We start from the raw sequence: 16,086 nt of genomic DNA on the forward strand, positions 1-16,086 counted from the left end.
GAGGCAATTTTAATTATTTAAAAAGAAAATTTTAAATTTTTCCGCAAAGTTTCAAACACGGATTTATAGGCCTCTACAGCTGGTATCAGGGCAATGGTTCTTTAAAGGGTTGTACTACTACTGACCACGAGAAGCTCATGAAGTCATGTCTTCGGTCTGTAAGTTTTACATTTACGCATTTTATTTAAAGCATGAATTATTTGACAACATGTTTTCATGAATTATTTTACGTCCATATTTATTTTATTACTCAGTATTTAAACTTAAATGAATTATGGAATTATGCATGTTTGTTACGTATGGGTTATGTATGGAACAGTATGCCCCCTAGACGCATTCTCGAGCGCACTAGAATTGAGGAGCCTCGTCAGGAGGACGGGGAGGAGCAATGGCAGGAGAGAGACTTACCACCTCCACCACCACCTCCACCTGATATGAATGCCCAGATGATAGCTGGGATGACGCAGTTCTTCGCACAGTTTGCGGGGAACAATGCCGTGGCGACCAGGCCGACAGGGCCCGAGGCTGTATATGAGAGATTTATGAAGATGGATCCGAAGGAGTTTTCAGGGACGTGGGACCCCATGATTGCCGAGGGCTGGATCAAGTCCCTCGAGGTTATCTTCGAGTTTATGGAGCTTGGGGATTCAGATTGAGTTCGTTGTGCCTCTTATCTGTTCGGAGGAGATGCCCGCTTATGGTGGGAAGGAGCTTCAGTAGCCCTTAACTTAGCTACACTGTCTTGGGTGCGCTTCACGGAGGTGTTTTCCTCCAAGTACTTTACGGATAAGGTGCGTTCGCGTTTGATCAGGGAGTTCATGACCCTGAGACAGGGAGACTGACTGTTACGGAGTTCATCCGTAAGTTTGAGAGGGGCTGTCACTTTGTGTCCTTGATTGCGAACGATGCCAGTGCCAAGCTGAGGCACTTTCTGGATGGTCTGCGGCTGATCTTACGCCGCGATGTTAGGGTTGCTGGCCCTACTACCTTTGAGGTTGCTGTTTTTAGGGCTCTGGCTGCAGAGCAAGATCTGATTGATATAGAGAGGGATCGCTTGGGAAAGCGACCAGTTCAGGTACCACACCGTCCACCTCCTCCTCAGCAGCATCAGCATCAGCATAAGAGGCCGCATCACGGCCCGCCCAGAAACAGAGGAGGACCTCAGCAACAGTAGCAGCAGCAGGGACGTGCCGTCCCGAGGACTTTTGAGCACCCAGTCTCTCCCAAGTGCTCACGTCGTCATCCTGGAGCATGCATGTATGGCTCAGGGAAATGTTACAAGTGTGGCAGCACAGACCACGTGCTGCAGCAGTGCCCCCGGAAGAATCTGCCTACCCAAGGCAGAGTTTTTGCTCTCCATGCTGCAGAGACGAACCCCGATACCATGCTGATGACAGGTACCTTACAGCTTTAAGTTTATATTTGCATTCCAATGTTTTGGGAATCGGGATTAAGATTTTGAACTTAGTATTGCGATAGGATTGCATGCTCTACTCAGTATTATTTTCGGGATTAAGATAGAAGAACTCTGACCTTTGCATGCTTATAAGCTTAGCTCTTGTGATTATTGGTTTCAACTTAGTGTTCCGAAATTTCAGGGAGAATTTTCATAGCTGGCTCAGCTACCAAAGCCCTGATAGATTCAGGGGCTACCCACTCATTTATTTCAGAGGTCTTTGCGAACTTTCTCAAAGTTAAGACCATCGGGCTAGATGTTGCCTATTCAGTATCATTGCCTTCTGGAGAGGAGATCACAGCCACCAATGTGATCCAAGACATAGACCTTGAGCTGCATGGAAATCTTGTTTATGCGGATCTTATCTTATTGCCGATGCCAGAGTTTGACATCATATTAGGCATGGACTTGCTATTACGGAACAGAGTTTTGATTGACTTCCAGCAGAGATCTGTTCTAGTCCGACCGCCTGGAATGACCCAGTTCTTATTTGAGCCGGACAGGTACTTTCCTTTACCGCGCATTATTCCATATGTTCAGGCTAGGAAGCTCATGCATAGAGGGTGTCGGGCGTTTCTAGCGACCTTTATATCTGTCCCCGAGGCGCCTAGTCAGTCAGCCGCAGATGTTCCGATTGTTAGAGACTTCTTAGACATTTTCCCTGAGGACGTTTCTGGTATGTCACCTGAGAGAGATGTGGAGTTTTCTATTGAGCTTATGCCAGGTACGATTCCGATTTCCAAAGCACCGTACCGACTAGCACCGACAGAGATGGCAGAGCTTAAGAAGTAGATTCAGGAACTTCTTGACAAGGAGTTCATTCGCCCGAGTTTTTCACCATGTGGCGCGCCAGTCTTATTTGTGAAGAAGAAGGATGGCTCTATGAGACTTTGTATTGACTACCGGGAGTTGAACAGGGTCACAGTGAAGAACAAGTACCCACTTCCGCGGATTGAGGATCTGTTTGACCAGTTGCAGGGAGCTTCGATCTTCTCTAAGATTGATCTGCGTTCGGGTTATCACCAGTTGAGGGTGAGAGACGCCGATGTTTCGAAGACAGCTTTCAGGACTCGTTATGGTCACTACGAGTTCCTTGTGATGCCGTTCAGTTTGACGAATGCGCCAGCGATCTTCATGGATCTCATGAATCGCATATTTCAACCGTACCTCGACCAGTTTGTGATAGTGTTCATAGACGACATTCTCGTCTACTCCAAGAATCGGGAGGATTACAGCCGACATCTGACCCTAGTGATGCGGACATTGCAGAAGCACAAATTATTCGCAAAGTTCAGTAAATGCGAATTCTGGTTAGAGAAGGTGGCGTTCTTAGGCCATATTGTTTCCAGCAGTGGCATTGAGGTAGACCCTACGAAAGTTGCAGCAGTTCGAGATTGGGTTGTGCCGCAGAATGTATCAGAGATCCGCAGTTTTCTTGGGCTAGCAGGATATTATCGGAAATTCATCAAGGGATTCTCCTCGATTACAGTTCCACTCACAGCACTGACAAAGAAGAATGTTAAATTTGTTTGGAGCGAGGAGTGTCAGAAGAGCTTCGATACTTTGAAGCAAGCTCTTATCTCAGCACCAGTTTTGGCCATGCCGTCAGGGCCCGGTGAGTTTGTTCTGTATACCGATGCTTCGAAGCTCGATCTTGGCGCAGTATTGATGCAGCATGTGAGAGTGATAGCTTATGCTTCTAGACAGTTGAAAACTCATGAGAAGAACTACCCTACCCATGATTTAGAGTTGGCCGCCGTAGTTTTTGCCTTGAAGATTTGGAAGCACTATTTGTATGGAGAGAAGTGCCAGATCTTTACCGACCACAAGTGCCTCAAGTATTTCTTTACGCAGAAGGAGCTGAATATGCGTCAGAGGCGTTGGTTGGAGCTTGTGAAGGACTATGATTGTGACATTAGCTACCACCCGGGTAAAGCTAATGTAGTTGCGGATGCATTGAGAAGGAAAGTTGCAGCGATGGCCCATTTGACAGTTTCAAAACCTCTTCAGTTTGAGATTCAGAGGTTTGATCTTGAGACTTATCCTCGAGGTAGAGTTCCCCGTCTATCTACCTTGACCATTCAGTCTTCCCTTCTAGACCGTATTCGCAGTGGTCAGTCAGCAGATGAGCAATTAGCAAAGTGGAAGTAGAGAGATGAGGCCAAGGGCAGTGTCTTGTATTCAGTCAGCGACGGTATAGTGAGATACCAAGACAGGATATGGGTTCCTAGCAGTGATTCTATCCGAGCAGACATCTTATCAGAGGCCCACATGTCACCGTACTCTATTCATCCAGGGAGTACAAAGATGTACAAAGATCTGCAGCTATTGTATTGGTGGCCTGGTATGAAGAAGGACATCAGACGGTTTGTATTCGAGTGTCTGACTTGTCAGTTAGTGAAGGCAGAGCATCAGAGACCAGAAGGTTTGCTCAAGCCTCATCCTATTCCCGAGTGGAAGTGGGAGAATGTTACCATGGACTTCGTGACCGGGTTGCCGAAGTCAGTCAGAGGATCAAATGCTATTTGGGTGATTGTAGATCGTCTTACTAAATCAGCGCACTTCTTGCCTATTAAGACGACTTTCACCATGGTTCAGTATGCAGAGTTGTATATCCGGGAGATAGTCCGACTCCATTGTATTCCAGTTTCTATCGTATCTGACAGAGATCCCAGATTTACTTCTTCTTTCTGGAAGAGTTTGCATTCGGCTATGGGGACGTAGTTGCTGTTTAGCACAGCTTTCCATCCTCAGACAGATGGGCAGTCAGAGCGAGTTATTCAGATTTTAGATGATCTTTCCGTGCTTGCGTCATCGATTTCTCAGGGAGTTGGGAGTCGAACTTGCCATTGGTTGAGTTCACCTATAACAACAGCTTTCAGTCGTCTATAGGAATGGCTCCGTATGAAGCATTGTATGGTCGCAAGTGCAGATCTCCTGTTCATTGGGATGAACTAGGAGAGAGAGCAAAGTTGGGTCAAGAGATTATTCAGCAGACTGTCGATGTAGTAGCCCAGATCCGTGATAGGATGAGGACTGCTCAGAGTCGACAGAAGAGTTATGCAGATCAGAGGAGGAGAGATTTAGAGTTTGCTGTCGGCGACCGCGTCTTTGTGAAGGTGGCACCTATGAAGGGTTTCATGAGATTTGGGAAGAAAGGGAAGCTCAGTCCGAGATTCATTAGGCCATTTGAGATCCTCGACAGAGTTGGGACGCTAGCTTATCGTGTGGCTCTTCCGTTGAATCTGGGCGGAGTACACAATGTCTTCCACGTCTCTATGCTGAGGAAGTACATGGCGAATCCTTCGCATGTCCTGAACTTTGAGCCGTTGCAGCTTACTCCGAACCTATCTTATGAGGAGAGACCAGTGCAGATCTTAGACAGGCAGGAGAAGAAGCTTCGGAACAAGCTGGTTAAGCGAGTCAAAGTCAAATGGCTCAACCATTCAGAGGAGGAAGCTACATGGGAGTCTGAGCCAGAGATGAGGAGTCGGTACCACGAGTTGTTTGGTGAGTTTTAATTTCGAGGACGAAATTTCTTTTAAAGGAGGGAGAGTTGTAGAACCCGTAAATTAGACTAAGTATAAGCCATGCATAATTCTAGTATTTTAAAATGATTTTATTGCATGAGTATTTAAATGCTTTTTTTTAAAGTTAATTATTTTATGCAATCGTTTAAATTTTTATCTTTTTAGTAATTCAGTGAGGCCGGACTGGAGTTGGAGTTTCGAGATAAAATTTAAGATTAAGAAAACATTTCAAGAATTTATTTTAGCTAGCAAGTAAGTTAAGTAATAAGGAGGTTTAGGGATTTATTTAAACAACTTGAGGTGAGTAGAAGAAGGTTCATTTAAGTTCCAATAATTAAGGGGTTAATTCACTAAATTATGTAAAGGATAGGTAAGGCTTTAAAGGGTTATAAATTTACTAAATATTCAACATTACCCTTCATTTTATTGTGTAAATTTCGGCCCCCTAGAAGATTAAGCAATGCCTTGCCAACTCATCATCTTTGACCCATTCTTTGTTAAGTTTAGCATGCAAACCTTTTTAATTATTGATCAACCTTAATTAATTAATATTAGAGCTTATCCTAACCTAGTCTAGCATGAGAGAATCGGCCATAATTCAAATTTCAAATTTGTAGACTTGGTCTTGTTTTGTTCCCTATATTTTGCACCCATCTCCCTCACTCCCCTAACCAATATTCTCCTCCCATATCCACCGAAATCAGAGAGCATTTTAAGAGTGTAAACCGTGGGATTCAGAGCTAAAACAAGAGAGGAAAAAAAAAATTCAGTAGCAAGCTAGGTAGAAAGCGCTCCACCTCCTCCGCGCCGAATCGTGTCATTCTTTCGTTTTTCTTTCAAACGAAACCAGGCATGCATATGTTCTTCCTTGACTCTTCAATAAAGTCCTATTATCATTATTTAACATTACATGATCATCATTTCCATGCAAAAACCGAAACACATCAAGGAATTTTCAGAAAAATAATCATGCAGAATTTTCGGTTTCCATGACAAGCTTCACGGGTTCTCTTGTTTTGTTGTTTCAGATGGATGGTTCGACTCCAGGATCACTAGGCTACATCCAAACATGTACTAGGATGCATTAAGACCATGCTGGTCCATTCAAACAAGCCCCCCATGCATGATAGAAACCGAAGATTACAGCAACTCACCATTTTTGTCCATTTGAGTTCTCGAAAATTCTGTTGTGCTGTCAAAGGGAAATGAATCTGATCTTGGCTGCCCCAAGGCCTATAGCCATGGTTAGAACACTTCCCTAGCATGTCTAAGACGTGACTAAGTCGCCCTTTTGGAGGCTTGGTCCATGGTGAATTGGTTTTTACAAAATAACACAAGAACAGCCCCTCCCCATTTCGGCTTCCTCATGTTTACAGCTTATATGTTTCGAAAATGGTGGAATGGTGTGGTTCTTGGTTGGCCTATGGCCCTTAGCTATGGTTCATACCATACCCGAAGATGTCTAGATCCTGCCATGGTCAATCAAATGGCAACTGGAACAACGCGAGATAGCAAACGAAGCACAACACCACAAACGCATACAAGGTGTTCTCGGGTGAACCTTTCGGGTTACTTTTGGAATGGTGCGAATTGTGGCTGACCTAGGGCCCTTAGCCATGGTTCAAATCATTCTTTGGGATGTTGGTAAGAGTCTATGGTCGGTGGTTCAAGCCCAATGGCCGGTAGTCTCGAAAACGACCCAAGAAATGCGATTGCACAGCTGCTGTAATTTGACAGCAAGTGGTGTTGTTGTTCTCAGGCGTGTTTCGAGTTGTCAGTTGGCTTGTAGCCTATGGACTTGGACTGGACAGTGCATCATTGAGTTAGGAAGGTCATGTTTTTGGCCGTTTGTGATTCGGATCATTTTTGAGGTCGTACGAGAATTTACTGTCTCTAAAGAGCGTTTCATATTTTGGCCTCCATCTACTTAGATTTCGACCCTCACAATTTTAGGGGTATTACTTCATCATTTTAAGCGTATTTTAATCATGACTACCTGATGGTTCGGTATTGGTTCGGGTTGGTACAGAGTCATGATTAAATACGAAGCCGTAGGCGCAATTGTCTTAGTTTTCGGATTTAATTGCATAGTTTGGTCAAGTAATTGCATATTTTTCATGGCATATGTAGGTTGCAGCGAGCCTGGGAGCGATCCAATCCATTCAGTAAAATCATTGCAGGATATTTAGTTATGTTGATTAATTATATTACGTGCAAAAATATTCATTTTAAGATTTATGCGATATTGCTTGTGGTCACTTTACTATCATGATTAAACCCGGTCGCCAGTTACCGATCCGGTTGCTAGTTACCGGTCAGTTTAGTTGTTTCACCCAGTATACTGTGGCAGTAATCTGATCAAACGTACATTATTAAACCCGGTCGCCAGTTACCGATCCGGTTGCTAGTTACCGGTCAGTTTAGTTGTTTCACCCAGTATACTGTGGCAGTAATCTGATCAGACGTACATTATTAAACCCGGTTGCCAGTTACCGATCCGGTCGCCAGTTACCGGTCAGCTCAGTTCAGTTCAGTTCAGTTCAGTTCAGGGACCACTTGCGTAGACCATAATCTCACCAGAAATTTATTACATGCTATTTCAGTACAAGGCTCTAAGGAGCAAACATTTTCACTACGATTTTCAGTTCAGTTATGCACGTATTATAATTGCTCATGACAAGTTATTTTCACATTATGCCTCATGACATGATATTTTTATCCCATGCAAAATTTTACTATTTATTTACTTGTTATTTACGATATATGCATGTTGAGTCTTTAGACTCACTAGACTTGATTGTTGTAGGTACTGATGATGTCGGGACCGAGGGCGGGGACCAGTGAGCCAGCTTGAGTCGGCAGTAGTAGGACCCGAGGACCTCAGTTCAGCATTTATTATTATTTGATTTTGATTGTCGTTGGATAAACTTTTACTGTTATTTCGAAAATGTTAATTTCTTCCGCTGCCATTTTGAACATCAAAATTTATTTATCAGTTTATTTATGAATGAGGCAATTTTAATTATTTAAAAAGAAAATTTTAAATTTTTCCGCAAAGTTTCAAACACGGATTTATAGGCCTCTACACCCACTCAACTAGGACTTACACTACTGCTTAAACTGAACTCCTAGCTACGACTGAGGGCAGCACCTTCCAGCCAACACTTCTTTAACGTCAATCTGTCAAAGACTACATACACAAGTTTAACGTCTTTGTGCAAGACTCTATTTGAGTGTTTGAGAGAATTTGTGCGTAAGAACTGAAAAATGATGTTCTCACACACCGAGGGAAAATGGCTTCTAAACTAAGCAGATAACACGTTAAAGTGTCCCTCTGGGCTGAATGCTTCTGAAAGAAAATGTGCAATGTACGTGCCATTTCCTTTCTCTCTTGAAGAAGCTTTGTATTGTATTTCGTTCTTTTTCTTCAACTTCTTATTGTTGTATATTTTTGAGTCTTAACTGATCTTCTCTTTATATAGGCGGAAAAACTGAACGTACAGTGAGACTCATTTATTGTATCCGTTGCATCTTGAATTCGTTCTTGGACTTTGTGTCTCAAATTTTCGACTGTCCTTCTGAAACGTTTTGTCTTTAATACTCTGATGCAACGTCCATTATTGTCCTTGGACTGGAAAATGGCTTTGTACCTTCACGTACAGCTGGACTCCACTGAAAGAGTTTGTTTTCATCCATAACTGAAAGATTCTGACTGATGCTTCAAACTGGTAAGCTGAACTGATCTTCAGTTGGGCTGATGAAATCAGTTGACTCGTCAGTTGAACTGATTTAACTCTTGTTCAGTTGAACTGATCAGCTGGGTTTCTTCAACAGTTGAACACTCCTTCGGCTGGATAGGCTTCTGAGGTTCTCCTGCAGAACCACCTATCAACTAGACAATCAGCTGGACTGCTCAATTGACGTAACAGTTAGACTGATTCAGTTTGTCCGATCAGTTAGGTCTTCAGCTTGCGATATAAACAGCTCGTGAGTGATCCTAGATGCTGCACACTAAGGTAGATAATTAGTACATAATTAACAAGTTTTGTTATCATAAAAATAAAGATTGCGAACTTGAAAAGATCAACAATCTCCCTCTTTTTGATGATTACAAAAACTTGAGCAGTTAAGCGCAATATATTCAGTTCAAGGGTTAGTATATTCAAACATCATTAAAAGCTCCCCCTTTATAACTGAATTTAAAGAAGTTTCTGAAATACTCCCCCTCCAAAACTGAATTGAAAAACTTTTTAAGAGGGATAAACAGAATTTGAGAAAATACTTTTCAGTTGATGAAAAAGAAAGAATTTTTCTCAACAACTGAATTTTAAAACTAATTGACAATAATTTCAGTTTGAAGAAGAAAAAATCCCCCTCAAAAACTGAATAAAAACTCGTATCTAAGATATTTATATAATCATTCATTCAGAGATTATAATCATTCAAGCAATGTAGACAAGAGATTTGGAAATATCCATTCAGTCACAAAGAAACATAACTAAACAAATATGATGTTTATTTAAATAAATTTCCTTGTATTTACATATGAGTACATACATCAGTTGAACAAGAAAAATTACTACAACAGTAGCATATTTTAAACAACATCAGATATCAGTTGGTTTATCCGATAGAACTAGATATACCATCAACTGGTTGCTTGACTGCTTGAAATGCTGCATTGGTTGTGAGTTCAATTTGCTAGAGAAACGAGTTAAACTGCTTGTACTTGACTCTTCGCAGACTAACTGGTCGAGTAGACTCTGACAAGGCTCAACTGGAATAAAGCTGGTGATTTAATCAACCAACATCCCAGCATGGATGAGTTTCGTTTGAAGAACAGCTGAACTGGTAGGCTTGCAATTGAAAACCTGTTCAATGAGCAATTTAACTGTGCATCTTTGCAGATAATTCTCAGTCCCTTGCAGGCTGATTAAAACCCCTAAGCAAAGAGTCTAAAGAAGTGGCTACAACATTAGTTGCAGAGCCAATCCTCTCAACTCTTTGCTAAAGAGCGACATATAAATATTTTCAAATAGTATGAAATAATTTTAAATAGCTTTTAACACTATTTTAACGTAAAAATTTTAAGACACAGTTTTCTTGAAATGTTCTTCTTAGAATAACCCGCTCTGATATCAATTGAAGGATCGTTTGCTGAGCATATTTCGGATTATTCAAACAAAATATTCTCCAATGAGCTGCAATAGCTCATGTTCTAAGAATATTAACACCGATAATTAATTCGAGTTTGGTTAAAAATCAAGCGGAACAAACTCGAAGTAATCCTTCGTGAAAAAAACTGTTATATTAGAAAACGTTTTAACTTATGTGAACTGAATAACCGAAAAGGGTAGATTAGTTTTTGCATTCATTAGTTCAGTTATGGTGATAACTGAACTGACGGATACTCTAACTGATCCAAACAGTTTGAAAACAATAGTTAATCAGTTAAATACACAAGATAAGTTTATGGATGTTTGGAGACTTCAACTGCTCCTACGTCACCCCTTCTACCGCCTCGGGTAGAATCAACTAGAAGACTTTGATTTATACAACTCTTTGTACCAACCCACTCAGCTAGGACTTACACTACTGCTGAAACTGAACTCCTAGCTACGACTGAATGCAGCACCTTCCAGCCAACACTACTTTAACGTCTATGTGTCAAAGACCCTATACACAAGTTTAACGTCTTTGTGCAAGACTGTATTTGAGTGATTGAGAGAATTTGTGTGTAAGAACTGAAAAAGGATGTTCTCATACACTAAGGGAAAATTGCTTCTAAACTTAGCAGATAACACTTTAAAGTGTCCCTCTAGGCTGAATGCTTCTGAAAGCAGATGTGCAATGTGCGTGCCCTTTCTTTTCTCTCTTGAAGAAGCTTTTTGTAATGAATCTCGTTGTTTTTCTTCAGATTCTTCTTGTGGTATATGTTTTTGAGTCTTCATTGATGGAAACAAACAAAACATATCTTATAATTAACCAAATCAGGTACAAACAAAATATCTCTTATAATTAACTTAGAATCATTGTACAAAAGCAGGTAAACATCTCCAATAGCCTTGGCAGCAAATCTTGCCCCAGTGCAAATCCTCAAGCAGGTCTCAACTTCCCCTAGTCTCCTAGTGCTTCCCATCACCTGAAAATCATTATAGAGATGTGAGCCACAGTCGATATCCAATACCCAAGAAGTAGAGTTAATTGAAATGTTTACTTCAATATAGAACATACCATTTTCAGAACCCTTCTGGCAAGATATTCTCTGCAGTTATGCCTCCAATGTCTAGGCTTATTTCCGTGATGACATACATCAGCAGTATTGTCAGCCTTAATTGGTGTGGCTGCCACAACGGGATTCGGAGCTTGCCTTTTCAAGGGCACATTCTTCTTGAGACGTTGGAAAGAACGTTTTTTTCCCTTCCTGGTGGGCCAGTCTTCGTACCAGATGAAGAACCCACATAAAGAACCGACTTCTCTTTCTTGATGGTGGACTAAGGTAAAAAGCATATTCACCAACTCCTCAAGGGTAAGCTCCAGCTTGTTCATGTTGAAATACAGACAAAAGGATCAAATGAGCTAGGCAGCGACAAGAGCAACACATCAGTGGTCAACTCCGATGGAAACATAAGATCCATGCCAACGAGCTTGTCCACAAGCCCAATCATCTTTACGCCATGCTCATGGACTGAGGCCCCATCTCGCATGTGTAAAGTGATCAGCTCCTTGACAGTAGCATGCCTAAGAGGTCGTGTCTGCTCACCAAAGAGCTCATTGAGATGCAAATGAATCTTAGCAGCACTCTTTGCATCCTCAAAACGCCTCTGCAGCTCATCAATCATAGAAGCCTGCATATAACACTTTTCTCGCAAGTCATGGTCACACCAATCCTTGTAAGTCTGCAATTCCTCAGGAGTGCAGCTAGTCAGAGCCTTAACAGGGGGCGAGTCAGTAAGTGTATATACTATCCTTTCCGAATTCAAGACGATTTTCAGATTTCTTCGCCAATTGAAGTAATTAGGTCCAGTTAAAACGTGTTTGTCGAGTATTGCATATAACGGATAGTGAATCGAAGACATTGTAAAATTTGTACTGAAAAGTAAAACAGATAAATGTTAATGACTATTTAAAATATTTAGTTAGATATAAAGTATGGATTTTTACTTCATAAATTTTCGCTCCCACTGTTTTGACATATTTCACTACCCTCTAGTGAAAACGGGAAACTCCTTTCCTCAGTATGTATGTAAGGTCCAATTAGCAAATTATGATCCCGAATAATATCAGCCAATCATAATTTCTAAAATTTAGTTTCAAATTGCATCTCCATGCAAACCTTTATGTAAACTTTTGTCTCACGTTTGATTAGGACACAATAATATGACGTCGTTCATATTTACGTTTCAAGCCTTACCCATCAATATTGAACCTTAATGGACGGTCGCCATGAGTTCTCTCAATACTATGAGCTGAAATCATGGGATTTCTACGTAGTTCACATCACCATGTCAATGGATGTCACAGATTTCCGGTGTCTAGAGCTCCCACAATAATATGAGCCGAGCCCTGAGCACGGGTAGCGTTCATCATGCACCCATTGTCATGAAAGACATGTAAATTATAAACACTTTTATAATTCTCCTTTTCGGGCTTGATATTAATTTTGAATCTTATTCAAAATGAGGGTTTTTAATTTTTAAAGGTCTCATCATTATTTTTTTTAAAAGCTCACCATGTTTGATCGTATGTTTGCCGGATTCATGCAACTTTGTTATTATCATAACTATAACGCACATACTCATTATTTATAATATAACATGCATATATTATAGACAGTAAACTAAACAAGGATGATCAATTACCCAATAAATAATGGTCTGTGTGAGCCAAACACGGGCCTAGGTCCAATCCTAGGGAATGCATGGGATGCAAATGCATGATTACATAAGCTTCAAATATTTACATGTCTTCAACCTTCATAATCATCAAGGCCCACCATCTTCCAATCTTGATGTTTCACTATACTAATATTTACAAATAAATATCCATGGCGAATAGGGATACATCTCATGGGGTGGAAACGGGCTATAAACCAAGCCCACTTTTAAATAGATAATTATTACAATCATTCAACACAAAATATCCTAGCATACACTTAGCAAATTGGGCTTGAGCTTTTGATCATCCTTCATGCATAATATCACATATCATACACTATCAATTAATTATCACAATAACTAATTGAACCTATATTATATATCTTGATCCAATCACTAACCGCCACGATTATAAACTAAATCAACAAAATAAACAAACTCATTTGCCTACTTTCTAATTAATTTATTTATAACCGAAGTTCTTGTAAATCACAATTTACTATAAATAATTAAAGTCCAACTTAAATTATTTATTTTATGACAAAATATGTACAAATTATGTGGATTTAAACTTAAGGGCCCAATAAGACATTTTTCATCAAAAATATTTTGGCCCATTTAAATTTCACAAATTATGTTAGCCATCTAATGGCCTAACAACTCAAGGCCCATGACACTTTGATATTCCAAAACACTTTTGAAAACCCTAGTCGTCATCGCCGTTGCCGGATTCTGGGAAACATGCACAAATTTTTTTTAAGGGGGGTTTCGGGAAGCCCATAAGGCTGCCCTTGCTGCCCGAAACGGGCAGCCCCTCGGGCAGCCCAAGCTTCCCGAAATGGGCAGCAACATGGTGCCGAAAATAGCCCCATTTTGGCCTTCGATTTGTTGCGACGTTTATCTCATGCGATTGGAAATTGACCTCAATATAATATCATGTATTTGCTTACACAAAATAGCAACCATAGCTCTGATATCACTTGAAAGAGGATCGGTTACGGTGCCCGGAAGCGCAACGGAATTTCGAAAAATCATATTTTTCATGAAGCAAAATTTGAGCACCTCATATGTTGTGTAGCAAATAACAAAAACACAAAATGTCATATATAGAGTGTTTTAGAATTTTACCTGTCAATCACAAAGGATTGATGATGACTCCAACTAAGTTGTTAAACAACTTAGCTCTTGAATGGTTGACCCAATCTAGAAGCTTCCAAGAGCACACCTTGCTCAAATGGATTCTTTCCTTCAAATTAAGCCCACCACTAACTAGGAAGATCCCCTCTAATTTTACACTAGAAAAATTAGAGGAATTTTTTTTTGAGAAGAGTATGCTTTCCTCAACAAAAATGAAGAAGAAAATTGAGGGAAAAATGGGAATATTTCGGCCACTATGCTTGTGAGGAGAGAAGGGAGAAACTTTCTTGGTTGTGTAAAAAGTTAAAAGTGTGTCCCAAAGGCATGCATGCTATTAACTCAAAAGTTGCCTCCAACCCTTAACCTCCCAAGCATGCAATTTGTTTGGGCTTGTAACAATTACAAGGCCCATAAACTTTTATTTAAATATCTCAAACACATTTGAGACAATTTAAAGTTTACTTAATTTTACTAAAGCTCACTAGTTGAATAACTATTTCTAATTGGGCTCTACACGGCCCAATGTTATTTAATTAATTCAACACTTGAATTAATTTAATTTTTTGGACTCTAATAGGTCCACTAGTGCTTAATTAATTCAACACTTGAAATAATTTAATTTAGTCCATAATAATGTTTATGAAAATCACAATTTTCAAATACATTATTTATTTGAGCCAACTTTTAATTTAGGAACACTTTCACAAATTAAAAGTTACATTCCCCATAATCCTCTTATAGAAGTCATACTTCTATTTTTCTTTGTGCTTATAAACTCCTTTATAAGCCGTTCAACACATTGAACAATTTTTACTTCTCAACGGGATCTAGTAAGTTAGCACTTGTGTGACCCTCAATGGTTCATTGATATAACCAGTAGTGGGTTCATATCTCAATGTGATTCAAGACTAAACATGTCCTTATATGAGCATACCCCAGTTGCTTCATTCTTACTTATCAATTTCTTGATAATAAGAACATCAGAACTCAAGTCTGATAGTACCCAACAAACCATGTTAAATACCTAGCAGCATCGCTTACACGGTTCCTTAGGTAACAAATGATAGTGGCTGCAAGAACCAATCTATTATGGTTAGCGTACAATACGGTCCTTTCATCTCATATATCCCGATCGATTCGACAACTATTGGTATATCGAGAGCTGTCAAAGAATCGTTACTATGTGTCATGTCGTAGTTGCATCGATGGTGTAATCTAAGAAGCCCCTTTCATAATTACCACCAACACTCTGATCAGATATTTCAAACTACATACACATGAGATCACATAGGATATTCATACCCGAAGGTAAGCGGTGAATCCCCGACTACAATGCATAGACTCCTATATGTTTCGACAAAACACCCAACCTTGCCACCTGATGACTCCATATGAGTCGGTAAACAAGTCAAAGTGCAATGCTAGCATATAGAGTCACAATGTTGTCCCGGGTCATAAGGAATAATGGTATACAACCATAAACTAGGACGTTTCCACTCGATAAGTAAAAACCACTTGGAAAGTCCTTTATGGAGGGCTGTTCAGTGCACTCAACGAGGAGCACCTATTTGCATGCTCGGACATCACAATGTCCCCTACCAATGAAACATGATACTCACATCGCAGATACTAGTCTCAAACTCAAGTGGCCTTTATCCTTCTTAATGGCGACCGAATCAACTAGGAACTGTTTAGAATATACAGTATCCCAAATATGAGTTTCATGATACTCATCATATGAGCATCTCATATTCTTTCTACTATTTGTATATTCAAGCACTTTATCTATGCAATAAGCATGGGTATACATATAAAGATGTGCCAAAACAATAATTTCAAATATTTTTAAAATAAAGATTGTGAGTTTAAACATGAATCCTCGGCCAACACTTGGCTCGACGGGAACCTACTCTAACAAGTCCTAGCTGAATGGGTTTGTACGAAGAGTAGTATAAATCAAAGTCTTCTAGTGAATCCTTCCAAAGGGGAAGAAGGGGTGACGTAGGAGTATTTGAAGTATACGAACATCTATAAACAAATTCGTGTCTATTTGTTTATTGCATTTATTTATTATTTCCATTGTTTT

Source organism: Primulina tabacum, chromosome 16 (genome assembly GCF_025594145.1).
Source record: "Primulina tabacum isolate GXHZ01 chromosome 16, ASM2559414v2, whole genome shotgun sequence".
NCBI lineage: Eukaryota > Viridiplantae > Streptophyta > Magnoliopsida > Lamiales > Gesneriaceae > Primulina > Primulina tabacum.